The sequence below is a fragment of the Panthera pardus genome, unplaced genomic scaffold (genome assembly GCF_024362965.1).
Source record: "Panthera pardus isolate Hobbes unplaced genomic scaffold, ASM2436296v1 HiC_scaffold_11, whole genome shotgun sequence".
Classification (NCBI taxonomy): domain Eukaryota; kingdom Metazoa; phylum Chordata; class Mammalia; order Carnivora; family Felidae; genus Panthera; species Panthera pardus.
Genome location: NW_026526666.1, coordinates 20,619,811 through 20,646,814, shown reverse-complemented (window position 1 = coordinate 20,646,814; position 27,004 = coordinate 20,619,811). Strand labels below are relative to the sequence as shown.

At 39.2% G+C, this 27,004-nt stretch overlaps 1 long non-coding RNA gene across 3 annotated transcripts in view; it reads left to right on the top strand.

Annotated features, from left to right (window-relative positions):
• The window catches only part of LOC109271935 (uncharacterized), a 196,464-nt gene that overhangs the window by 149,786 nt on the left and 19,674 nt on the right, over window positions 1–27,004 (top strand). Inside the window, exon 6 of one of the 3 annotated variants that reach the window (XR_002082172.2) lies at window positions 48–5,103. The exons of the other annotated variants lie outside the window; for them this stretch is intronic. This is a non-coding gene — a long non-coding RNA (uncharacterized LOC109271935). Of the gene's footprint in view, window positions 1–47; window positions 5,104–27,004 lie in introns of those variants that run through there. 3 annotated transcript variants of the gene reach the window in all.

Here is a 27,004-nt window from a genome sequence, read left to right as displayed (position 1 = left end):
CCGTCCCTATACATTCCCATAGTACTCTGTTTTTATCTCTATCCTAGGACATATGATGCCATTTTCCAAGTCCACAGTCTTTATCTGCAGTTCTGAAAAACAAAGTTTATTTTATGATTCGTGCCAAACCTTACTTGGCAGCAAAACCTGACCTGAACTGGCATGAAGCTATTTATGTTATGTTTTACTCCAGAAATGTTACAGTATATGCTTGTGGAAGGCTGCCCTAGGCTCTGTCATGGGTGTTACATATTAAATGTTATATATTTTTTTACTTTTCTAAAAATCCATGAAGAGTGTTGGTTCTGAAACACTGGTGGCCCAAGTGCTTTGGATCGAGACCAGTGGAGCTGCACTGTCGCCTGATTGCTAGTCTGTGTCCCCCCCAGAGTGTGAAGCCTCGGTTCCTTATACCTGCCTGGTGTCTAGTGGGTCCCAACAGATATAAATAAAAAAGTCCGTGAATATTTGCTCTCAATTTAACATATTTAAATTTATCGACTTTCTTCTATTCATATTTTTTAAATGTTAACTACTTTGAGAAAGAAGAGTTAGGGCTGGGGCTCCTGGCTGGCTCAGTTGGTATAGCATGTGACTCTTGATCTCAGGGTTGTGAATTTGAGCCCCACGTGGAGCACAGAGGTTCCTTAAAGGAAAAATAAAAAGGGCAAACAGTCCTTTTTGAAAAAAATTTTTTAAGTGAAAACACAAATATTTGGCCAGATTGAAAAATCCACAACAGAACCAAGAATAATATCATGTTTCCTGGTGTTTAGATTTGTGTTTTCTTATGTAGATAAGACTAATATTATAAAGGCCAGATAACTCAAAGGCCAAGGGAAACAACTTTCTTTAAAATGCTATTGAAATCTTACTAGCTAAAAAGCTAAAAAAATTATCATAATGTAGGCAAGGATATAGTGAAACGGGCATTCTCAAACGATGCAAGTAGGAGTATGGATTGTTAGAGTGTATCTAGAAAGCCCGTTACAATACGGATCAAGAAGTTTAAAAAATTTACATCTGCAGTAAATAATAGAATATTTAGCACATATTACCTAAGAAACATTTATATTCTTGAGGCATATCAGTTTGGTTATTTCTTTAGGAGATTCCAGCAGATAAGCTGCATCTCTGAAAGTAGCCAATATTTAGTTTTATAAGGACTGCTATGTTAATATTTTTATATGGAATGTTTTTAAAGCTTTCTTTTGTTCAAACACCTTTTTAAAATGTTACAGCTCCTATTCTGTATTGTTTAAACATGTGTAAGTACATGACAAGGTAATTTAAAAATTTCTCATACGCGGGGCACCTGGGTGGTTCGGTTGGTTGAGCATCTGACTCTTGATTTTGGCTCAGGTCATGATCCCAGGGTCGTGGGATCAAGCCCCGTTTTGGGCTCCACGGTAAGCTTAACATTCTGTCTCTCTTCTTCTGCCCCTCTTTTCTGGAGCGTGCTCTCTCTCTCTCAAATTAAAAAAAAAAAAAGTCTCTCATATGTAGTGTGTTTTGTTGGTTTCGGTTAATAATTCTATACTCTATTACAATGCATAGTAATTTTTTTTCCTTTTTTTTTCACTTAACCCCAAATTCATAGTAATTTCGAACACCCTATCAAAACAGTGTGGGCAGTGCATAGTAACCTGCACGTTGTATTAAATAAAGCTCTTAGAGAAAAACAAGAGCTACTGTATGTTGACTAAATAGGAATTTTCATATGGGAATTTGAGACTTCCACAAGCATTGGAAGGGTTGGGAGATTAAAGATCCAGGAAGCTGTTGCCACTAATCTCAGCTTGCATTGCACAGGTAGTTGGCTCCCCGAACTTTCTTGGGAGCCTCCATTTCCCTCAGTCTCCAGGAAGCTCTACCAGCTATATAAGCTTGCAGCATTACAACAGATCATTCTCAAGCAGCTACCAGTAGCCATCTCCATTGTCTATGGAACCAAAGACGGTAATTTGCTGGAATTCATCCATAAGCTGCCGTGAACCTCTTGTCTATTGTCAGCCCACATGTCTATCTGTCACTGCCCTGCTTGAATAATAGCTTCTACTCCTTCCCTTTCCAATGTCACATAAGTGCCTGTTCCTGGCAGACTCTGACCTGGAACCAACTGGGGAGGAGGATTCTGGGAACTATGGTTCTGTTTTTCTTCTGAAATGCATGGATCATAAATGGGAAAGCAGTGATGCCAAGTTGACAGTAAATGATCGCGTTTGTTTCAGTGTCGATGACAACTAGATGGTATTTTTCTTTGCTGATTTTCCATCCTATTAGTATTCTTTCAGTCCAACTCACTATGTTATTAGTTGACCAAGACCCAGAAATCTCTCAGCAAGCAAGTAGCAGAAGTACAATTGAATTCATCTTTTATATACCATTCTGTCCATTAAAAATTATTGCTCCTTGGTTCTCCATTCCAAAATGTCTGATGCACATGAAGCTGAAGTAACACATTTTAAAATGACCATTACCCTTTTTGTGTAAGATAAAATACAATTAAGGAAATGAGGTTTTCACTGACATGTTTTCTAGAAGGGACTTTGTACCTAGCACTTCTATTTGGGAAAAATCTCTAACATTCTTCATCAACAATAGGGAGGATAAAAATTTGGCAAGATTTTAATTTGAATTTATAGCCTCCATGTACTCAAATTAAACTTAGTCATATACTTAAAAAATTTATAAGTGTATTTTGAATATTTGATGTTTCTCTAATTTTTTCAACTTTTCTTTATACATGTTTCATTTGGGCTCAGAGATAACTTATGTATATTATGCATGAGTTTGTAGCTTTTTCCATATTTTGAGAAAATTTTAAGGGAATAAAATTTTGCTTCATAAAACATCCTGTCAAGATGTAAATAATACCACATAGGACATTTTGATAAAACACTCATGGCCTAAATTCAATAAAATAATAAAAATTTTATTAAAGATAGAATGCCAGTACAAAAGTACTATTATAAATATTTTAATTATTGTATAATATATTATTCTGCCTTGCACTGTAATTCAAAATTTTATACATATTTGTTGGCTCAAAGAGATATCTAATTCATCCTCTCCTGACATTCAGTTTATTGAATATGATGTCCTTTTATTTCATCTGATACATTTTCATTGGATGTTAACTTATTTAATTATTTTTACTCTAGTTACAAGTTACTCATAATTATGTCCAAAAACAAGTTTTTCACAATCATCCTAAATACACATTTATGCTTCAAATGACACTGAAGTAAGGCATTAATCAGCAAGGCAGTCCAGGAAAATCAATCTAGCAGGACAGAATAAAATGAGCTAGAAGACAATAGTCATAAGACAGAGATATATTGGCTATAAGTCTATTGCCATTATCTAAACAGGAGTTAATGAGGTCCTCAACTAGGAAAGAGATTGAAGAAATGAAAAGAAAAAACAATTGCAAGATGTAACAAGGAGGCAGAATTGACAGGTCTTGGTAACTGGCTGAATGTAATAAGCAAGAGAAACTATCAAAGATTATGCTTAGATATTTTTACATGGAAGATAATATAGGTGTGAGAGAAAGAGATGCTGAAATGGTAATGGGGGGTATGGCCAAGGCCAAAAGCAGCCTTTTGGGGAGTACCTAGCCTTGAAGACTGTGTGGGATGGTGATATGAAAGGAAGGAGAAAGATTGAAGAGAAGAAAAAGAATAGTTTCATAAAATCTATAGGCAAGAATTTAGGGAGATAGAGGGAAGCAATAGTCAATGCTGCAGAAAAGGCTGGATTTTGGAAGTAGGAAATCTTTTGTGACCTTTAAGCGCATGGAGTTCCATAAAGGAGTAATAACAGAAACTAAATTTAAAAGGATTTAAGGAATGAGTCAGGGATAAGAAAATATGAGAGTGTTCTTTCAAAGACACTGTATAATCAGGCCATGAGAAGACATTGAAAGAACCCTAAATGCATATTTTAAGTGAAAGAAGCCAATTTGAAAAGACTACATACTGTATGATTCCAACTGTATGACATTCTGGAAAAAGCAAAACTATATAGACAGAAAAAATATCAGTGGTTGCCTAGGGTTAGAGGGGAGGCAGGGATAAATAGGCAGAACACAGAGGATTTTTAAGGCAGTGAAACTATCATGTATGATACCATAATAGTGGATACATGTCATTATACATTTGTCAAAACCCATAAATCATACAACACCAGAGTAATAATGTAAATTATGGATTTGGTTGATAATGATGTGATGATGTAGTTCATCCATTATAACAAATGTACCACTGTGGCACAGATGTTACTAGTGGGAGAGTTCTGTGAATATGTGGGGGTATATAGGAATGCTCCATACTTTCCACTCAATTTTTCTGTGAACCTAAACCTATTCCAAAAAAATAAAGTGTAGAGGCACCTGGGTGGCTGAGTCAGTTAAGCGTCCGACTCTTGATTTTGGCTCAGATCATGATCTCACAGTTCATGAGATCGAACCCCAAGTCAGGCTCTGTGCTAACAGTGAGAAGCCTGCTTGGGATTCTCTCTCTCTCTCTCTGCCTCTCCCCTACTCATGCTCACCTTCTCTCATTCTGCCTCAAAATAAGTAAACATTTTTTAAAAAATAAAATAAAAAATGAAGTATATTTATTAAAAAGAATATGTAACCATTTTTCATTATATAAACGTCTGGAGTATATTCATGTATGCATCACTTTTATTGTATTATTTTATGGCCCTTAAAAATTACAACAAAATATAGCCATTTATTTGGGGTCCAGTGAAATAAGTATAATATGATGGTATTGTTCTGTTGAACATTAGTAGCTTAAAACAATAATTTATTATGTTTCACTTCTCAGGGGGTTAACAGACAGAGCTGGGCACTTCTTAGTTGGGGTCAGCTGAGGCTGGAGTCATTTGAAAGCTTCTTTGAAACTCACATGTCTTGCTCCTGGGCTGGGATTTCTCCAACAGCTGGGGACTAGTAGGGCATTTCTGTCTTCTCTTCTTGTGGCCACTCTACATGTCTGACTTCGGCTTCATACAGCAAAACAACTTAAACAGTAAGCATTCTAAGAGATTCAAACAGAGGGTTCAAGACCTGGGAGCTAGTGTTGGAAGTCATGCAGCATGATTCACTATAGTCTTATAGTGATTTCACTATAGTCTTTTAGGCAAAAATGTCACAAACCAGCCCAGATTCAAGGGAGTAGACACAGAAAAGGAAAAAAAAATTGATAGTAGCCATCCTGGAAACAAGCTACAATTTATTTGGAAGATAGACACACACAATATAGAGAGATGAATATATATTTTCCTACAAAGTATTAAAAATAGTGACAATGAAGATCCAAGTATAAAATAATATGTAACAGTAAGACCTTAATTAAGAATAAACATGGCAAATAAGATGAACTCCTAGAGGTCTAATTCAAGACATTGAATTATTTTAGCAAAGCTTCTCGAGGTTGAGGACCTAATAATTGCGCAACCTTTGAGATGCCTAAATTAAGTAAGTCATTCTGAACTATCTGGCCGCCCGATAACTAAGCCCTAATAACTCTGAACTTCTCAGTTCAAGAACTAAGTTCCAAAATATTTTTGGCCAAAGCATCATCTATCAAATTCTTAAGGCGCCTCTGTTTTCCCAGTGTCTTCCGGTTCTTCAGCCCTTGAAGTCTTCTTCCCCTACACATCAGCAGCATGTTGGAAAATCCATTTAAAAAATTTTTTTTAATCTATGTAGTTCTGATTCTGTAGTTAATTATTATTTTGGTAAGCTTGAAACCTTTTAATACTGAATGGCCAAAAAATATCTTGTTTTCTTTTATTCGCCTTTACTTTCGTTAATTTCCTTCCCTTGTGGGTTTCTTCCTTCATTCCATTTTTGGCAAGACTTCCTATGTCTTTTATAATGTACTCTCTCCTTCCTTATTTATAAATAAGGTTAACATGTAAGTTGTTACTTCAATTTGATAAAACATATAACCTCTACCTTACGAAATATTTTGAATGCCTTAAAAACTTTGCCTTTGCTGCACACACAGGCAGAATGGAGTGATATTTTAAGATTTCCTGCAACTAGAAAGGTATGGAAAGTTTGACTGATTTATATTGTGTTCTGACTTCCTGAAGCAGTTTTCCTAATGCTATTCCATTTTACTCACACCATGAAACAAAGCTTGTTGTTTTTTTTTTTTAATCCAAATTCAGTCTTGAATTGTGCACTGTGTTTCAGTTTTGTTCTTTGTCTCTTAAGCTTAATTTTTATGGAGTTTTATAGGAGTAGCAATTTCATTTTATAAAACTTCTGTGGAGGGAATGATTCTGGAAACATTTGAGAAAAAGAATTCCCAGTTTAATTTTCAAAATTACCTTTAAAAATAAATAACATGACTATTTAGCATATATTTATTGTTCTATAATTGCATTTATTGCCTGTACCACAAAATGTAAGATTTTATCATCTGTTATCTAATTATTTTGAGTGTGACAGTCACATCTTCAGCAATAACAGTGTGTTTTCTTTGGAGCAGGAATCATATTTTACAGTTCTTTTGTATCCCTGAAACCTGTACCATAGTGTTACATATATATCTGTAAAAGCTACCTTGATAAATCTGTGTTTACATCATAGTCTTTTAATTTAATTCTTATAATAATTTGAGTCTCACTTGCCTTCCTTAAGTACATTCTATAGAAACATGATAGATTTTCCTATGGGCCAGCTTAGTCTGAAAAAGCCTTACTGGTTATTCATACATAGGTCTTTCTCATTTGAATCTTTCCCCTAAGAATTAGAACAGAGATGGGAAATTTTAATCTTTTGAAAATCCTTTTCTCTGACATCGGTTTTCTTTATGGCTCTAGATTCAGGGAAATCTTCAGTGCCTCAGTTTCCTCAGTTCCCAAAGGCAGCTTATAACAGAATTAACTACTTAATAGGGTTGTTGTAAGGATTAAATGAGTTTGCTCATGAAAGCGGAACAATTCGGTAGTAATTGAGCAATATAGGTTAGCTGCTGTTATTGTTGCACTGTTTATTTAGATTGAATAGTTTTTATTCTTTGCTAATTATGTCTTCTTCTTAATGATTTTACAAAATGCCTGCTGAAGCAATAACATTTTGAAAGCTAAGCAGATTGCTTTCATCAACAAGCTTGTTTCTTAGCTGCTTCCTGGGGGTAAGGGGGCAAGTCAGGAAAATTTTTTTCTGTTACCACTGTTTAATCCTTCCATCCTTCTTCAGCAAAAATTTTAAACCATGTGTTAGAGATACTGCTATAGACAAAATGTTTATGTCCTCCCACTCTCAAATTCATATGTCAAAGCTTAATCTCTGTTGTGATGGTATTTGGAGGTGGAGTCTTTGGAAGCTAAATAGGTCATGTGGATGGAGCCCTCATGAATAGGGTTAGTGCCCTTAGAAGAAGATAGATGATTTTCTCTCAGGCATGCAAGGACACAGCAAGAAGGCTCTGACCGGCAACCAAATTGTCCAGCACATTGATCTTGGACATCCTAGCTCCCAGAAATGTGAGAAATAAATTTCTGTTGTTAATGCACCCAGTCTTTGGTAGTTTTGTTATAGCAGCCTGAACTAAGACAGATACCAATTTGAATAAACACACCCAATATGGCTTTGAAGATTTCACAGTGACAGGCGCCTGGGTGGCTCAGTCGGTTGATTTTCTGCTCACGTCATGATCTCATGGCTCATGAGTTCAAACCCCACATTGGGTTCACTGGCACACTGCTGTCAGCATGGAGCCCACTCAGATCTTTTGTTCTCCTCTCCTCTGCCCCTCTCCAGCTCACAGTCTCTCAAAATAACTAAACATTAAAAAATAAACATCTCACAGTGAAAGCATCAGAAACACAAGGTCTCTTTAATGGGTTGTAATGTGATTTGGAATGTTTTTACATTCATGTGATCAATAGGATAGAGCAAACAGCTCCCTGAAAAGTCAAGGAAATCTTCTCTAAGCAATTGATTTTTACACGAGTTGACTCTTGAAGGTTAAATGTGCCAGGAAAAGATGAGAAAGATCATTCCAGACAAAAACATATGAAGATGCAGAATTATGGAAGGGCTGGAAGTTTGAGGAATTGTGAGAAGTCCAGACCTGCTGGGGCTTATTATATGCTATACAGACAGATGTATAGGAGGCTTGAAAAGTGGGTGCAGTTATATTGGGGAGGACTTCTTTTTCTTTGTATGTTAAATCAAGGAGTTTCTATTTTGTTCTACAAGTAGGATCCAGTAGTAAAAACTCTTTTCAGTGGAGATTTTTAAAGCAAGAATATAACATGACCAGCAAGAGAGTGACGACAGCTAATGTCAGAAAGAACAAAGTTTAAATACCAGCTCTAGCGCTTAACCACCATATTTGCTAGAAAAAGTACTTAATCTCCCTTAATTTCCTCAAGTAGAAATACCACAGTAATACATCTTTGCTGCATATTGTGGGTATTAAGGGAGATAATGTATTTGAAATGCTTAACAAGGTACTTGGCACATAGGTGACACTTGAAAAGTTTCCTTAAGGCAGTGAGGAAGATAGACCGGCAAATATAGAGAAGAGAAGCAGTGGGATCAGTGAAAAGGCCAATGCAGTAGACCTTGAGGGCATAGACTTTAGCTTAGAATTGGGGATGGTGAAGAAAGGTGAGATTTCAAAGATATTTCTCTTCCCTGGTAAAAAAAAAAATTTGTGGTTGTTGGAAGTAGTTAGTGAGGGAGAGATCCTGAGACAAACACCGAGATTTTTAGTTTAGGAAGCTTGAAGCACCGACATTTTAGGCATCATCCTAGGTGATGTGGATGAGTAACACACATTTTCTTCTCTAAGATTCTCAAAATCTATCAGGGAAACACATACTTATGTTAATGGATACATAATGTTTTTAATGTTTTAATGCTTTTAATGTTTATTTATCTTTGAGAGAAAGACAGAGCATGAGTTGGGGAGGGGCAGAGAGAGACACACACACAGAATCTGAAGCAGGCTCCAGGCTCTGAGCTGTCAGCACAGAGCCCGACTCGGGGGTCAAACTCACGAACTGCGAGATCATGACGAGCTGAAATTGGACACTTAACCAACTGAGTTACCCAGGCACCCCTAAGGATTTTTATTGTAAGTGGGATTTTTGTAACTACATCACCCTTTATATATTTTTTCAAATGGGAGCAATAAGTTATTGAAGACACTTTGACTAAACTATTATGAAATTATGTGAATGCTATCAGACCGCAGAATTTATTCTTATTAATTGTAGTCACCATGTATCCTTACACTGAATTTCCCAGATCAGTCTTTCATCCGTAATATATAAGGCTAGCTCAAACATACATACCAGTGAAACTTTTTAATGTTTTTAAAGGATATGATGAGAAACATCTCATGAAGACTTAAGAGAAGCACTTTGATTCTTAGCATGATCTTGTAATTGCAAATTCCAGCAAATACCAATTCTTTAAATGACATAAGGTTGACAAGAAATGGAAAGAACCGTTACAAATAATAATAATAATAAAAAAACCTACATGCAGTGACACGTAAAGAAATGAGACATTTCCAGAGAAGTAGTCTGTTCTTTTGAGAATTAATTTTCTTTCTTCTAGCTGAGTAATAAATAACATTTTCAGTTAATTGTACCTTTTACAACTTTCTGTAGTACTGTTGTCTACATCACTGCGGCATCTGTATCCCGAGTACAACTCTTATTATTAACCCCTTTGAGGTTGCTGGTGGTTTCAGTTTCCTCATGTCCTTTTGCCTGGTACTTAGAAGAGAATAAATCATTTTCTCTGAATTTGTCATCTTTTCTACAATGTCATTGGCCCATCTTCCTATATTGAGCTCTCTTCATCTTTACATGCTGAATTAAATACAGAATTCCTGTTTGGATCTTATTTTAAATACTCCTCAAAACTTCAAGTCCTGTTGGAGATCTTTAAAAGCATATAATAGTGGAGGGGTTAGATAGAGAGAGGGCAGGTGATTCACAATTCCCCGGGGGAGAGTGTTTCAATTGGGAAGAATATGGGGACACAGAACACATAGTAAAAAGAGACAAAGGAGGAAGCAGAACCCCCAGAAATGAGTCATAAAGGCATAGAAGTGTGCTGCTAAATGTATTTCTTTAAGAAGATGAGAGAATTTGAAAGTACATGTCAGTGAAAGGATGGAGGTAAGCGACTGACATTCTGTTGCCATGGCAGCCCATAAAGAAAGCAGGATAGGGGGATGCCTCGGTGGCTCAGTCAATTAAGCCTCCGACTTCAGCCCAGGTCATCATCTCACGATTCATGGGTTCAAGCATTGCATCAGGCTGTGTGCTGACAGCTCAGAGCCTGGAGCCTGTTTCAGATTCTCTGTTTCTCTCTGTCCCTCCTCTGCTCACACTCTGTCTCTCTCTCCAAATAAATAAATAAACATAAAAAAAAGAAAAAAGGAAGAAAGCAGGGTAGGACAGTTATTTATTTCCCATAAATAATTTCAATAAATAAATAAATATTTGTATGGGATGATTAATTTTTTAAATTATTTATGAAGGGGAAAATTTAACCTCTAAAGGCTAAATATTTGACCTCTAAATATTTGACTTCTTCTTAAATCCTACTGGTTTTTTTGAGCACATCACAGATTACCTAAATCTCTTTATAATTTGTGTCATTCTGAAGAGATTTGGTGCTTTTCTTCTAATTCAGATTAACCCAGCAAACATCTATTGAGTGTCTGAATGTTCCAGATACAAAAGATAAAGAAGATGTACTTTCAGGAAGCTCACAGTCTAATGGGGAGGTGCGATGCAGGGGTGATTAAAACAACAGTCCAGGTGTGTAAATGGTTTTATGACTGCTTATTTACCTGTGAAAGCTTTTACTCCTGTAAAGGCAGGAGAAGCAATGGGAGAAGTCAGGGAAGACTTCGTTCAGAAAGTGTTTTTTGAGCTGAGGAGTCCATTTATGCTGAAGTAGAAATCTCCTAAGGTAAGAAAAGGCATTTCAGACATAAGCAAAAACATGTTTCACAAACACACACATACATACATGCACACATCCCCCCCCCCCCCACTATTTGTAAGGTACAAGATGATCAGTATATTGAATGAGGTGCCCAGGTTGTGCGAGGAGAGGACAGGGTCAGTATTTATTCAAAACCTTGGAAGACCCTGAGTACATGAGAAAATAATGCCATTCTCCTCCCCTACAGATAAAACTAAATAAAAAACTAAGCTTAAGCCATAAAGTAAGTGTAGGGAAATCCACAAAGTTCTAATTTTTCCACTCTTTTCATGGATTTTAAAGCAAAAAAATGAAAACTTTTCCTAATAGTTTTTTTTGAGGGATGTTAAGAACTTACAGATGGCGATTATAGCTGACTTTTACTGATGCATAACTACGTTCCACGAGCTATTATAAACCCTTAACATAGATGGTTTCATTGAACTCTCCCTACAGCCTTATGGAGAAAATACTTTAGTTGCTAGTAGTAGTAATAGGATAGGTGGAGGAGTGGATGCGTACACAGATTAATTAACCTTCCCCAGGTCACACAGCTAGAGTGTGATGGGGTGGGCCGTCTGACGCCAGAGCCTGAAGGAAGTCTCTGCCTCAGCATCATGCCACAACAAATCGGTGTATTAGGTGTGTTGGCAAGCACAACGTGTTTGCTCTTTGCAGTGCCACTTAGGCCTCGGATTCATTCACGGACTCAATCAGTAATCACTGAGTACACAGTATATGCCAACACTTGGCAGGCATTAAGGATCAGAGGTGACTACTATGGAAGTTATCTCTGTCCTCACGGAGTTATCATCGACGAATCACAATTAAGTATGATCAGAATTATGACAAGGATGGTACAAAAGAAATGTGGAAGTTTGAGCTGGCTTGGGCATTTGGGGGGTGCTCTCTGAAGAAGTGCTCTCTCTGGCTGAGATCTGAGGGACCAGCAGAAGTTACCAGGGTGAACTGGAGAGGAGAGCTTCACACAAGGTGGATACCAAGGAGAGGGGAGCATGCAAATGCCCTGCACGGATCCTCCTTTAAGGAAGGATATGCTGCCTCCCGCATCAGCAGTGCTGGCAGCCCCTTTGGGCATTGCCTCAGCTGTAGAGAGATGCCTTGCCCAAAGTCACGTACACCTAGGCCACTCTGATGGGTCATTTCAGTTGCACAGCACCTGGCACGGGTGTCTGAGGCTGTGGGGCTTGCATCACAGCTTGCTTTCTCCCACTCCTGTTTCCGCTCCCTCCCTTGTATGGGTGTTGATTTCAAGGACACTCCCTAATAAACATCCTGAACACTAAACTCCACAGGAGTCTGCTTCCTGGTGAATCGAAACTGCGTTACAACATGTAAAGGCTTTGAAGGTTCTTACAGGCTTTCAGAATGACTGTGGATTCAGTAGGAGACAGAGAGATGAACTGAGGCTGAAAAAGTGGGCAGGGGTCAAATCCTAAAGCACTTGGTGAACCATGCTAAGGACTCCTCCTAAAGGCAGTGGCCAGCAGGAAGCCACCATTGTAGAATTTTTCAGCAGGGACGATAATGATCAGATACCATTTCCAACATATTTGAAATACCACTTTGGCCGCAGTTCACAAGGGATGACGGGTGTTCTGAACACCAATTCCTATTTTTCAACAGCCTTTTTCCTTTTAGATATTAGTGGTAAAATAAAGGTACCAAACTGTCTTTCCTGTCCTTGAATCATTGCTTTCACTTGCCTTCCCCATTATCAATAAAAGCTATTAAATCTGCTCCCTGGTTTATGCAACTACAATCCTATGAGATAATTTTGTAGCATTAGCTTCTTGAGAGAACTGAGGATTTAGAAGGTTACTAGTTCTTTGGTGATGAAAGCAAACTGTTGGGTGTTTCTGGAAAAGTTGAAAGTGATAAGTCACTGGAGACATGAACTTCATATATAGTATGAGAAGAAAGACCTGTCCTGCCAATCATATGTCTGTGGTTCTATTTTCTTATCTTTATTTTTCATCTTTATCCCCAGGTATGTGTAATATATAGTTATATTTTCATAGTTCATTTGGGCAGAAATAACTTGACAGTTAAGATTGGATCTTTGGGGTGCCCGGGTGGCTCAGTCAGTTAAGTGTCTGACTCCCACTCAGGTCACGATCTCGCATTTTGTGAGTTTGAGCCCCATGTTGGGCTCTGTGCTGACAGCTCAGAGCCTGGAGCCTGCTTCGGATTCTGTGTCTCCCTCTCTCTCTCTCTGCCCCTCCCCAACTCATGCTCTGTCTCTTTCTCTCTTTTTCTCAAAAATAAATAAACATTAAAAAAAACACATTTAAGATTGGATTTTTTAACAAAGCTTTATTGAGATATAATTGACATACAATAAACTACATTTATTCAAAATATAAAATTTTGAAGTTTTATCCTATCCCACATAATTATTTAGAAAACTAGATGTAAAGCGATCAATTAAATAGTGTTTTATATGGGATCAGGCTTGTTACACAGTAAAAACCTTTATGTGATTACCTACCATATCAATTGTAAATATCAACAGTGAAAGTGATGTTCAACTTTTTAAGTATAATGATTCATTATGCCTTAGACTGAAACATTGCTAGTTACCAAAGCCAATGTCCTTTGAAATTTTTTTTTCTCCAAGTTTTTATTTTAGTTCCAGCTGGTTAACATACAGCAAAATAGTAGTTTCCAGTGTAGACTTTCGTGATTCACCACTTATGTACAACACCCAATGCTCGTCACTACAAGTGCCGTCCTTAATGCCCATCACCTGTTTAACCCATGACCCCCTCTGCATCCCTTCCAGTAACCATCAGTTAGTTACCTTTGACCTTATTAACAAAAGCAAGTGATTTGTGAAGTTCATCAATAAGCCTACATTTCAGGGCACATAAATAAGACCTTTGGTAAAAGACTCCTCACACCAAAAAGTGGCCAAATAACTTAGGAACCTGAAAGCTGAGGAGTGGCTTTATGAGATGCGGAATACACATACGCATGTATGTTCATGCACATATACACACTTACCCATGTGTATACAGCCAACATTACACTTCTTTCTTTCATATGTCACTTTTAGCCCACACGAGTACAGCAATTGTTTCACATTACCATTTTAAATTTCTATACCTTCTAAAAGGGATTAAAACTGAAAATAGTTTTAAAAATATCATTGGAGGGGCATCTGGGTGGTTCAGTCAGTTGAGTATCTCACTGTTGATTTTGGCTCAGGTCATGATCCCAGGGTCGTGGGATTGAGCCCCTCATCGGGCTCCACACTGTGTGTGGAGCCTGCTTGAGATTCTCCCTCTCTCTTGCTCTCTCTCTCTCTCTCTCTTTCTCTCTACCTCAATCCCTCTCCCCCACTCACACTCTCTCTAAACTAATAATAATAATAATAATAATAATAATAAAATTCCATTGGATTCACACTTCACAACTATTTGATCATGCATATAAAAATGCAAACCCTAGAACAGGACACAAAATCACATCTATTAACTTTTAAAAGAGTGTTTCACATGCAGCATGGTGATGTATTCATAGGAAGCACTCAGTGTATTTTTTCCAAGTGAATGAAACCAACTTTCTGCTTTGTAATTGCATCTTCTCTGATATCCTGTCACTCCACTTTGACATACCTGAGAAACCAATGTTATCAACTTCCTTCAGGATAACATGCACTTAATCTGACTGTAACTTTTGTAAAGTTTATTACTTAGCTTTTCGTTTCTAATGTGTGTGCCTTCCTTTATAGTTTAATTTTTTCCTGCTATTCCACATGGTCTAGAACTTTTTATATTGTCTTGGAGAAGGGATGGTGTCTATTTTCCATTTCTTAGTTTCTGGCTTATTATTTTGCAAGTTTAACCATAGGCATGCCTATGAGAGAATGCCTTTTACTTCACAGTGCCACAGAGCCCAGTTCCATATGTGTTATAGTAAGTTCACAGTGGATTAAACCTGATCCGTATAATCTTCCTGTCAAATATGAAATGATGTGTAAATTTTCATATTGTGCCTTCACTAAGCATAAGCCATTGTTTTCTTTTGTACGTATTAACTCCCACACATCACAAGAATGGAATCCTGTTATCTCGTGCTGCCTGGGAATATTGTGGCAGCTGGGAGTTTTGTATGTATTATATCTCAAGTTGTCTTTTTTCTTGTCAAATGTTTTGTCTAGTTTTCATACTTGTGACAATGTTTTTAAAGATCTTTCCTGGATATTTTATCATGGATCTGATCATTCTTTAAAGAATTTAAAAAATTTTTTAACTCTTTGCTTCATTAACAAGACAATCCCATTTATCATGTACCTCTGGGAGTGTGCCCCTACGTGGCAAATTCCCAACTCTTTGAGAAATATCCTGGTATCCTTTGAAACTCTGGTGTGGAAAAAAAAAGTGAAAGGAACTTTTGGTTTCTGGATAAACATGTATGTCATTTAGCTTACCTAAACAGGATATGAGTAGTACTGATTTTGTTCTAGAGGCTTTAATACTAATTTTATTTGCAAGGAAAGAAACTAAAAGGAAGAAAGATGAAAACTCAATTCTTCCTAGGATTTCTTCTTAGGGTTTTCTCATAGGTTGTAGCTAAGATACCACAGAACTTAGTTTTAGGAAATGATAACAGAGTATAAATTTCGAGTAAGTGTTAAACCAAGGTAATGATATAGCTCATGTCAGTTTTTTGGTTTTTAATACTTCAAAGAGAAATCTGGTGTGACTGTTTCTTTTTCTTTTCTTTTTTTTTTAAATGTTTATTTATTTTTGAAAGAGAGAGGATGGGGAGAGATGGGAGCGGGGGAGGAGCAGAGAGAGAGAGAGGGAGACACAGAATCCGAAGCAGGCTCCAGGCTCTGAGCTGCCAATACAGAGCCAGACGTGGGGCTCAAACTCAAGAACTGTGACGTCATGACCTGAGCCGAAGTTGGAAGCTTAATCGACTGAGCCACTCATGTGCCCGGTGACTGTTTCTTTCATATCGACCCCTGCAAAGGTCCTAGGGCATATTGTTAGCCCTTCCATCTCCTTCACACTATATGGATGGGCTGCACGAGAGCAACAGAACCTTCAGGTTATTCCCTCCAAATCCATATTCTCTGCGTTCAGTTTCTGTATCATATCCTTTCCATCCTGCCATCCACCTTAATCATATTAAATAACTCCTGATAGAAAACTTGGTAAGTCAGTAACACATATATAAACTGAATTTCCCAGCTTTGTTGGGAACATGGTGCTCACTAGAGGAGTGGAAAATCAATTGGAAACAATAAATAGGGACAGCAGAGAGAGTAAACAAAATGTGGAAGGGCGAGGTTTGTTCTGATGAGTGACTAAGTATACAGCTTCCTGTGAGCCTTTTAAAGAATGATTTTTTAAAAACTGTTCCCTATTAGTTCTTAACTGCAAAGCAGACGAATTTATTTGAAAAAAAAAAAAAAGAAGTGTTGATAATTAAATCAAGCACAAATGTATGTGGTTTACTTTTAAAGTGTAAGAGACTACATTATTCCAATAATCTGAGTCTATGAAATGGGGCATCTTCTGAAAAAAAAAAAAGTAACTTCACTCATTTATATCCATGTAGAGCCCTTATCTATAGATTGTATCCATATTCTGGATCCCTTAGGCATTGCATAAAATATAAATTGATTTCTTTCATTAACTATCATTTAAATTTATAACAGAATAACATGTGCTACAATTTTTTAAATGTCTAAGGTGCTTCAGGTACTGAGCACCACCAGTAAGCTTGCTGCTGCGGCTCTGTGTCTCCCGGAGTTTTCTCTCCAAGTTAAGTGTACGTTCCATAGGAACAGATGACATTTTACTCTTCTCTTTCCCCCCTGGTCCCCAGCTCAGTGCCGTGTACTTAACTGATGCTTAATAAATACGGAATTGATTGAGTTAAATGCATGTGTGAGCAGTCAATACAAATTGCCATGGGATTACAAATCTGCAACGTTATATGGGTAGAAATACATGCTCCATGGAGAGCGTGGAGAATCTAGAAATGAACTCCTTACTCAGCAACATATTAGCAACCTGACATTGAGCAAGTTTCTTTACCTGTCTGAGCTTCAGTTTCTGTAACAAAATGAGGATAATAAGAAGTACCTTGGGATTATTGCAAAGATTAGACCTAAATGATTTAAAGTGGTTGGCATGGGGGTAGCCTACAGCCCTGAATTCATGAAGCTATTATTTGCACTATAAAGCTGAGGAGGTGGAGGGTCAGTGTTTACTTAACTCTCCCATTATCACACCACCATTAAATGTCAGACTTTGCCTGACTTCAAGCCTAGCTTTGCCTTACTTGGCATACAGAGTTTAAAGATTCCCCATATTGCACTCACTTTTTAGAAAGGTCATTCCTAGGGTGGAAAGTGAATGTGAGGGGGTAAGAAATGGAGACAGGGTAACAAATTAAAATAGTACCTTTCAATTCTTCTGGTTATGATCCACAGTGTTACACTGTAAACCCTGAATAGGTACAACTATAAAAAAATAGTTGGACTTCACTGCATGTACTGCACTCAAATATTTACTACTCCATTGCATTCTATTTCATGTTTTTAAAAAATTCTGGTTATAGTGGCCAGGCAGGGGTCTGGGGAGGTGGTTGAGGGTGGGGGACAAACAACCTCAGTCAGGGGTCACCTGGAAGCAAGCCTATGCAGGGAGGGTGCAGTTCCCTCATCTGGTTGTGGTCCTTGTCCAAGTGCTCTTATTGGGCCACAGGATGCTGAGGACTGTCCCCTGCATGACCACAGCCCTTGGTAGGCCCAGCATACTGGGAATGGCAGGCCAGGCAGATCTGGAGACCACGGGAGGGTCCCCTGTCACAGGAAGGCAGTACCTTTCCTGGGGATGCCGATTTACCTGGCCCTACGTGGGACAGGAAGATACTGAGACAAATGGAGGAGTGTTTTCTCTGAAGCCACAAAGCAAGATGGTCAGAAATGCAAATAGCAGAGGAGTAGACAGGGGGAAGTGCTTGAGATACAGCAGTGAACCCAACACAGTTCCAGCCCTCCTGGAGCTTGGCTGCAACAACCAAGAAAACAACTGAGCAAGATAATGAGGCCACAAGAGTAACGCTAAAGGGCCAGAGAGCTTAGGGAACGTCAGGTTCGGCTGTTTTGTCTTAAGCCAAGTAGACATTGGAGACCCCTTCCCATCCTGCGCTTGTCAGTCAGGGGAACTGTATCCCATCCACATTGCTCTCAAGGGCTGGAAGATGGAACCTGGATGAGCTACTGGTAGAGAGACATGGAATGACTCCTGTTCAAATTCACCGTTTGCTGAAGGGGAAAAATTTTAGGGAGGCATGATTATTGGACACATTGACATGGGAAAAAATTTCACAGTGAGTGAAAAACTCAGCTCCCACCCAGATCATGGACCTGGACCAAGTTGAAGTAAGAGTATCCAACTGCTATTTCAAATCCAAGATGGTTGCTAATGGAACTACCATTAGATGGGAGCTAATACACAGAAAGGGAGAAAGAATTCATTCCAAGGAGCTAACCTTTTTGGGGCAGGAGGCATGATGAATATGGCTGCTGGAGAGTAACACTGTGGAGAAATAGTCTTTCATAATCATGATGCCTATGTAAATCATCTTAAAACCAAATTGCCACTGAATTTGATAATGCTATCCACTAAGTGCTATTCATATAAAACATTCCTCCGCTCAGGTTAAGTGTATCAGAGCAGAAGACTGACTTTCTTTGTTAAATGTTTCTTTGTGCTCATCAAAAATGTTTTCGAGTATTTTGAACTTTATGAAAAAAGGAAAGCTTCCAGTAAATGTTTCTGTGTTGCTGCTAATTCGATGCTGCTAATGTCTGGATTGTATAAAGAAGTAAGCTTAAGATTTTTTTTTTTTTTTTTAAAGCTTGGTATGGCCCAGTACATTGATTTGGTGCCTCATTAAGGGGTTATAAACCACATTTTGAAAAATACTTAATTAGGTGATTGTTACAGTAATCTATATAAGAGATGATGATAGGTATAACTAACGTATTAGCAGTAGAAATGAGAGACATAAATGCAATAATTATTTGGGTAGCATCAGCATGTCCTTAAGAGTGAAGGGAACAAAGGGGCGCCTGGGTGGCTCAGTCAGTGAGCGTCTGACTTCAGCCCCGGTCATGATCTCACGGGTTCGTGAATTTGAGCCCCGCGTTGGGCTCTGTGCTGACAGCTCAGAGCCTGGAGCCTGCTTTGGAATCCGTGCCTCCCTCTCTCTCTGCCCCTACCCTGCTCTCTCTCTCACACACACACACACACACACTCTCTCTCTCTTTCAAAAATAAATCAACATTGGGGCGCCTGGGTGGCGCAGTCGGTTAAGCGTCCGACTTCAGCCAGGTCACGATCTCGCGGTCTGTGAGTTCGAGCCCCGCGTCGGGCTCTGGGCTGATGGCTCGGAGCCTGGAGCCTGTTTCCGATTCTGTGTCTCCCTCTCTCTCTGCCCCTCCCCCGTTCATGCTCTGTCTCTCTCTGTCCCAAAAATAAATAAAAAACGTTGAAAAAAAAATTTAAAAAAAAATAAAATAAAATAAATCAACATTAAAATAATTTTTAAAAAAAATTTAAAAAGAGTGAAGGGAACAAAGTGAGGAGCTTTCCAGGTTGAGCAATCCCTTTCCATTCATTGGATAGACAGCAGTGAAGGAAGAACTATTTTGATGGAGAATAAAATCTGCTTTGGAAATATTGAGTGTATGATGCCTGAGGGCAGGGGCGGGGATCTAGACAGAGATACCTGGTGTCACTTGGAGATGAGAAGAGAAATCTGGGCGGAAGGTATAGATTCCTTGTCATGTAGATGGTAGTTGAAGGCACAGCAATGGACTTGACTACCCAGTGGGGAAGGTGAGCCAAGAGGGGAGCTCAGAGGACTAGCTGAAAGAAAGGTGGAGGGAGAAAAGGAAGAGAGGGGATGAAAAAACCTAGAGATAGAAGGTAAGAGAAGAAGACCTTTGAATAATAACCTTTAGTTACCTGTGCTCATTGTGCGTTGTCAATAGCACCAAGGAACCATAGAGTATGGATGAAAGAAGGTGACCGGCCACATGCTATACCAGAGTACACTGGGACAAGAGTAGAAGGTGGTCCCTAGACAGCCTTCACCTTGGCTGATAGGTTTCTCCCCCTACAAAATGAGAACATTGAGCTAGATGAGCTCATCTAGATTGAGCTAGATGTCTCTGTGGTATTTAATTTGGAGCACAGGCTGGATGGGTGGAGAGTATGAGAAGATATGAAAAGTAACCCATTCATTCACTCATCAAATATTTATTGAGTTCCTATGATGTTCAGTTACTGCTGTAGCCACAGGGACAGGATAATGAACCAGATAGACTATGAAAACTCACATTGGAGTAGAGGAAACTGCCCAATACAATTTCAGTGATAGTGTGTTTTCAGGTACTGATAAAAACGATGAAGTATAAAATGGGGAAGGGGGAGATAGGGTAATTTGGGAAGACTTCTGTAAGGAGCTGTGATAAATAAATAAAGGATGCTTGGATGCGAAGGGCTTGCTGAAGAGCATTCCTCACCAGAGGACAGCAAGGGCAAAGGTCCACACTGGGGTGACCTGCCTATCTGAGAAGCAGCAGGAAGGGAGAAACTAAGCAAAGCCAGTGCAAAGAGTAAGCTGTAGATGATGAGTCATCATCAGAAGCCAGCCTAGCACGTGTCTTGTTGGTAAGAACTTTAAATTTCTTTTGTGGCTGGGAAACTATTGGAGGGTTTTGTAGAGGTTGATGGCTTGATCTGATTTATATATATATATATTTTTTTTAATCTTTTTTTTAACGTTTATTTTTATTTTTGAGACAGAGAAAGACAGAGCATGAATGGGGGAGGGTCAGAGAGAGGGGGAGACACAGAATCTGAAACAGGCTCCAGGCTCTGAGCTGTCAGCACAGAGCCTGATGAGGGGTTTGAACTCACAGACCGTGAGATCATGACCTGAGCTGAAGTCAGACACTCAACTGACTGAGCCACCCAGGCGCCCCTGATTTATATTTTTAAAAATTCACTTTAGTAACTGTGTAGACCATAGATGGGCAAAAAATAAAAGCAGGGAAACTGGGTAGAGGTTAGTGTTTTCAGTAATCTAAGTGAGAGAAGATAGGCTTGGATTGAGAAGGTAGATTGAGAGGCAGAATTAGCCTTTATTGCACACCTAGTACACCTGGGCTTAATTCCAAGTACTTTATATGTATCAACACGTGGAACACATGTAAAACTATGATATTGTTATCTCCATGTTATGCATGAGGACACTAAAGCACTTCTTCAGCATTACACCACTAGTAAGTGTTGGAGCTAAGCTTCAAACCCAGGCAATCTAGCTCCAAACTTGGCCTGCTTAACCTATGTGTAACACAAAATCCGGATACATTTCGAAGGGACAGCTGGCAGATCTTGATGGCTCGGACATTGAGTATGAAAGAAAGGACAGGAATCAAAGAAGACTGCTTGAAATTTTTAGAACGTTGGTGTGAACAACTGCATGACATTTAAAAATGTGGAGAAGACTAGACAGGGGAGAAGGGACCAAGAAGGGAACACGTTAAATTCAAGATGCCGCACAGCCAGCCAGCTAGAGACATTCAGTAGACACTCTGAGCCTTGTGATGCCTGCCGGATGACAGCTCTGTTGAAATATAAGGTAGAAGCAGTCTAGCATAATGTTAGAGACGTATTGTGCTAGGATTGATCTATTGGCCTTTTCATGTGCTCTTAGTCAGATGCAGTTCCCACGTGGGGAATTGAGTGGGGCATTTTATTAATATAGCACAGCCAAACATCCAAGTCAGCCAAGATCTCACTTTTATCAGCAGCCAGCCAGTCAGTCAGTGAGTAAATGTTTTTAAGAGAAACCTCTCCCCCACAAATCTCATTGCTTCAGACCTGAGGAGCACCACATACTGCAACCCTTCCCTTTCTAGGATTTTTAAGAGAGCCGATTCTCCCAACTAGAGAAAGAAAGCTGACTTTGGCATGGCCACCCCAACACCTCCACCTCCACCGCTGCCTCTTGGTCTCTGAACCTTGCCTGCATAGTACATGACTGCACAATTTCAAACCTGCTCGGACTTACTAAATACTGCCCCCTCGTCCCCACCACCCCCCACCCCAACGTCGGTATGTGACTTTTCACTTCATCTGACCTCAGAGGATCCAATCCTTTTCAACAGGCCTCAAGCTCAAGATTCATCCTCCTGGTTCTGCTTCCTCCTCTCTGTGCCAAGTCTGGTGTCTACCAAGCGCTCACCTGGTGCAAAACACTGGAAATGCTCTCCATCCTAATTGGTATGGTGGTGCCTACACAAGTTGTAGGTTTTACAGTGTGCATCAAGTTATATCCTTAGATACCTCAATTTAAAAATACCTCAATTTGGGGCGCCTGGATGGCTCAGTTGGTTAAGCATCTGACTTCAGCCCAGGTCATGATCTCGTGGTTCTTGAGTTCAAGCCCCATGTCGGGCTCTGGACTGACAGCTCAGAGCCCGGAGCCTGATTCGGATTCTGTGTCTCCCTCTCTGTCTGCCCCTGCCCTGCTTGCACTCTGTCTCTCTCTCTCTCTTTCTCAAAAATAAAAATAAACATTAAAAAATTTTTTTAAATACTTAATTTTGAAAAATGTTTTATGCTGGGTGCTTTTAAAATAAATTTTTTGGTCTTATGAAGCTTATAGTCTAAAGTAGGTATAATACCAAATAATGGCAGATAATATATAAGTGTCAAGTGAGTAACCCCAAAATCAATGTTATAGAAATGGGATAATAGGGGTGCCTGGTGGCTCAGTCGGTTGAGCATCTGACTCTTGATTTCAGCTCAGGTCATGATCCCACAGTCATGGGATTGAGCCCCATGTTGGGCTCTGTGTTGAGCATGAAGTCTGCTTAGGATTCTCTTTCTCTTTTCCTCTGCTTTTCTCTCTCTCTCCCTCTCTCAAATAAATGAAAACAAAAAAAATTAATAATAAAAAAAGAAACTGGATAATAAAACTTCACAGAGAAGATGGCATTTGACCTAATTAAGCATTAGGCATTTAGTAGACTGAAGAAGCAGAGAGAGAAGGAAGAATCTAGGCAAGGAAAATAGGACAAGCAAAGGTGCAAATGTGGGACTTAGAAGAAATTTGGAGAGACAGTGAGTAGACCAGCCTGGACTTATTTTGAGAAACAGTGAAAAATAATATTGAGGGAGACCAACCTATGAAGTCCCTTCAATGACAAGATAAGAAATGTTGAAAAGTGTTGTGCAGGCAGCAAGGTGCTATTGAAAGTGATTGAGCCAAAGGAAGGTGACTGAAAAGAAGGAGCTAAAATGTATAGTTATTTTCTTATTTTTATCAAATGCATGCATATGATAGAAAAGTAAAATAGAAAGGTGTATAAAGGGGGCACCTGGTGGCTCAATTGGTTAAGCATCTGACTTCGCTCAGGTCATGATCTCACATTTCTTGAGTTTAACCCTTCCGTCCGGCTCTGTGCCGACAGCTCAGAGCCTGTAGACTGCTTCAGATGCTGTGTCTCACTGTCTCTGCCCCTCCCCTGCTCGTGCTCTGTCTATCTCTGTCTCTCAAAAAATAAATAAATATTTAAAAATTTAAAAAGAAGAAAGGTGTATAATGAAAAGCACCAATCCTCTGCCCCACCCCACCTCCCACCATTCCTTTCCCAGGGGTAATCACTCGAAACTTTTCCTATTTTTAGTTCTTCTAGCTTAGCTCCATATCTTTAAATAATGTGTCTATATGATTTCTTTTTAATTAATCAACTTTACCCACTATCATTATCTTCCCACTAAGCAACATGAGGATTTACGACCTTATTCTTTAAACCATGAATATGTGGGGAAAAAAAACACAAAACTATGAATATGTGGTTGGCCTGGGGTAGTGAGAAATGGCCCCACTTCTTGTCTAAGGATTTGATTGAGCTCCCTGTGCATATTTCTACTAAGGCAATTGCTGTACTATCCAAAAACATCCATTTTCTTGCTTTGTTTCCCTTGAGAAGCTGCACAACTTGAGGACAATGGTTATATCTCAGATTTTGTGACCTCAGACCTATCAGCGTTCTCCAGGTAGCAGGCAGGGTTATTGCACTTATTTGTGGAATGAATCAATGACTGACTCCTATTGCTAAAGTTATTGGAAAGCTGATGAAGCATGAAAAAGGGAAGATCTCGATGACTGATCATCCAAGAAGCAAGTGAACAACTTGCTTGGTTTCAAGGTTGACTGACCAAATCTTCCTGCCACCTTGAACAGCCGAAACTTGATTTAGCCAGACGCTGCCCTGAACATGGATAGCCTGCATCACCAGTGAGAAGTGTTCTCATAGTTTCTAAATATACAGTAACATGAGATGTTTAAATATAAAAGTTATTGATACAGTCTAGTGGTATTTTTGAGTAATATAAAGTCATAATTGGCACATTATTTTACTAATTATTTAAATTGATCTTTTCAAAGAAGAGTTGGGGATTTATTCCATTTTTAACAAACATTTCAAAATACTAGTTTCAGTTATCTCTAACTTTATTATATTCAATAGTCTACAGTCAGACCCATAAAAATTACATAGCCAGGGCCACCATTAACCATTTTAGGAAGAAACTCTCCAAACTTGACCTTTCTCTTTATTTCCTGTCTCAGTAAATGGCATCTCCATTGACTAAGTAACCAAAACTCAAATTTGTTTTATGAACCTCTCACTTGTCCCCTATATGTACTTGGTGACCAGGTTCTATATTCCTTGCACTTGTCTCCTCCCATCATCCTACTGTAACTCCCTGAGTTTAGGCAGGCTCTCATCATCTTTTCCTGATGCCTTTGCAATAGGCTTCAGTTTCAGTCTCCTTCAGTCTCCATTTTTACTTAACGATCCCTCAGCCACATGCTGCCAGACTGGTTTTTCAAAATCACAAATCTTGGGGCACCTGACTGGCTCGGTTGGTAGAGCATAGGATTCTTGGCCCCAGGGTCATGAGTTCAAGCCCCACATTGGGCATGACCCTACTCAAAAATAAAACAACCCACAAATCTTTTTTTTTTAATGTTTATTTTTGAGAGAGAGGGGAAGGGACAGAGAGAGAGGGAGGCAGAGAATCTGAAGCAGGCTCCAGGCTCTGAGCTGTCAGCACAGAGCCCAACTTGGGGCGTGAACTCACAAACCGTGAGATCATGACCTGAACTGAAGTCAGATGCTCAACCTTCTGAGCCACGCAAGTGCCCCTGGTACTTCTTAAACATACCCAAATTGTGTGATGCTCAGGAGTTCCCTTAGCATGGAACAGCTTCCTCTTTCTTTCCCCCATCCTCTCCTTGGGGCAGGTTATTCTAAAGCTTAGCACTGATTTGACTATTGATCCAGATTTGTCCAGAACAATCCCAATTTAACTTGTCTCAGAATATTTACTGATAGCAGCCCTTTGGTCATTCTCAAAAGTTCCCCAGTGTACAAGTTTGCTAGAACTGCTACAACAGACCTATAATACACAGACTGGGTGGCTTAAACAACAGAAATTTATTTTCGCAAAGGTTTAGGGGCTGGAGGTCCATGATCAAGGTGTCGGCAGATTTGGTTTCTCTTGAAGCCTCCCTCCTTGGCTTACATGTGGCTGGCCACCTTCTTTGCTGTATCCCCACACAGGCTTTTCTCTGTGGGTGTTCATCCCTCAGGTGTTGTCTTGTGTCCTAATCTCCTCTTCAGATAAGGACACCAATCAGATTAGATTAGGGTTTACACTAATGGCCTCGCTTTAACTTAATTACCTCTTTAAAGGCTTTTTCTCTTAAAACAGGCACATTATGAGTTAGTAGGGGTTAGCACTTCGACCTATGAATTTAGGCGAACACAATTCAGTCCACAATACCCGAACTGAACAGGATGTAAAGTTATCCTACTTACAGTAGGTCTTCTACAGAGCTCTGTCATGGATATGGTGGATGACAGTGCTAAAAGTCAGGAAGGGTGGTAGGAATCTCTAGCAATTCCTCATTTACCCCAGTAGCCAAAAGATATAGAGAGTGGTGGTAAGTGGAGGACAGGCAAGGAAAGTGAGGCACAAGTACAGGGCTGCAGGAAATGCTGAAATTCAGAGGCTCCAAGTGCCAAGGCCCAGTTTTGGGTGCACCAGATATGCAGGCTAGTCATAGCAAGTCTCAGTTCCGGGCCTCACCTCCACAGTGAGAATGATGCTCTTATCATATACCTGCCCCAGTTAATTGATTCTGGCACAAGAGTGAGACTCAACTCCAGGGAGCAAGAATCAGCATAACCAGAGGTTTCTCAATTCTACAGTATTCAGGTCTGTTGAATCACATGGAACTATAACTTGTTGACTTCACTACCATAGAAAGTAATCATTTATATTTCATTAAAATATATCAATGTATAATAATTCCATGAACTAAACTATTGCTTCCAAGATTCACTAAAAGTCAAAATATTATTTGAGCAGTCTTGTCAGTGAAATGAGAATAATCGTTTTATTCTTTGTAAACTGTAACTTTTGTCAGTGATGTGATTATGTGCTTTTAAAAATGTTACAATTTGGGGAGAATAATACTAGGCTTGGACTCATTAAAGCCACTGTGTAGGGGCGCCTGGGTGGCTCATTCGATTAAGTGTCCGACTTTGGCTCAGGTCATGATGTCTTGATTCCTGAGGTCAAGCCTCGCATCAGGCTTGTGCTGACAGCTCAGAGCCTGGAGCCTGCTTCGGATTCTGTGCCTTCCTCTCTCTCTGCCCCTCCCCCGCTCGTTCGCTGTCTCTCTGTCTCTCAAAAATAAAATAAACATTAAAAAAAATTTTGAAAGCCACTATGTAACTCAAAGAGTTTAATGTGATTTGGTTAATCAAATGTAACTTAGAGAAATGTTTTGTCTGAATCAAATGTCCAATGTGTTAAACTCAATGAATAGCAACAAGCGGCTTCATCTCACCTACCCATTATGGAAAACAAA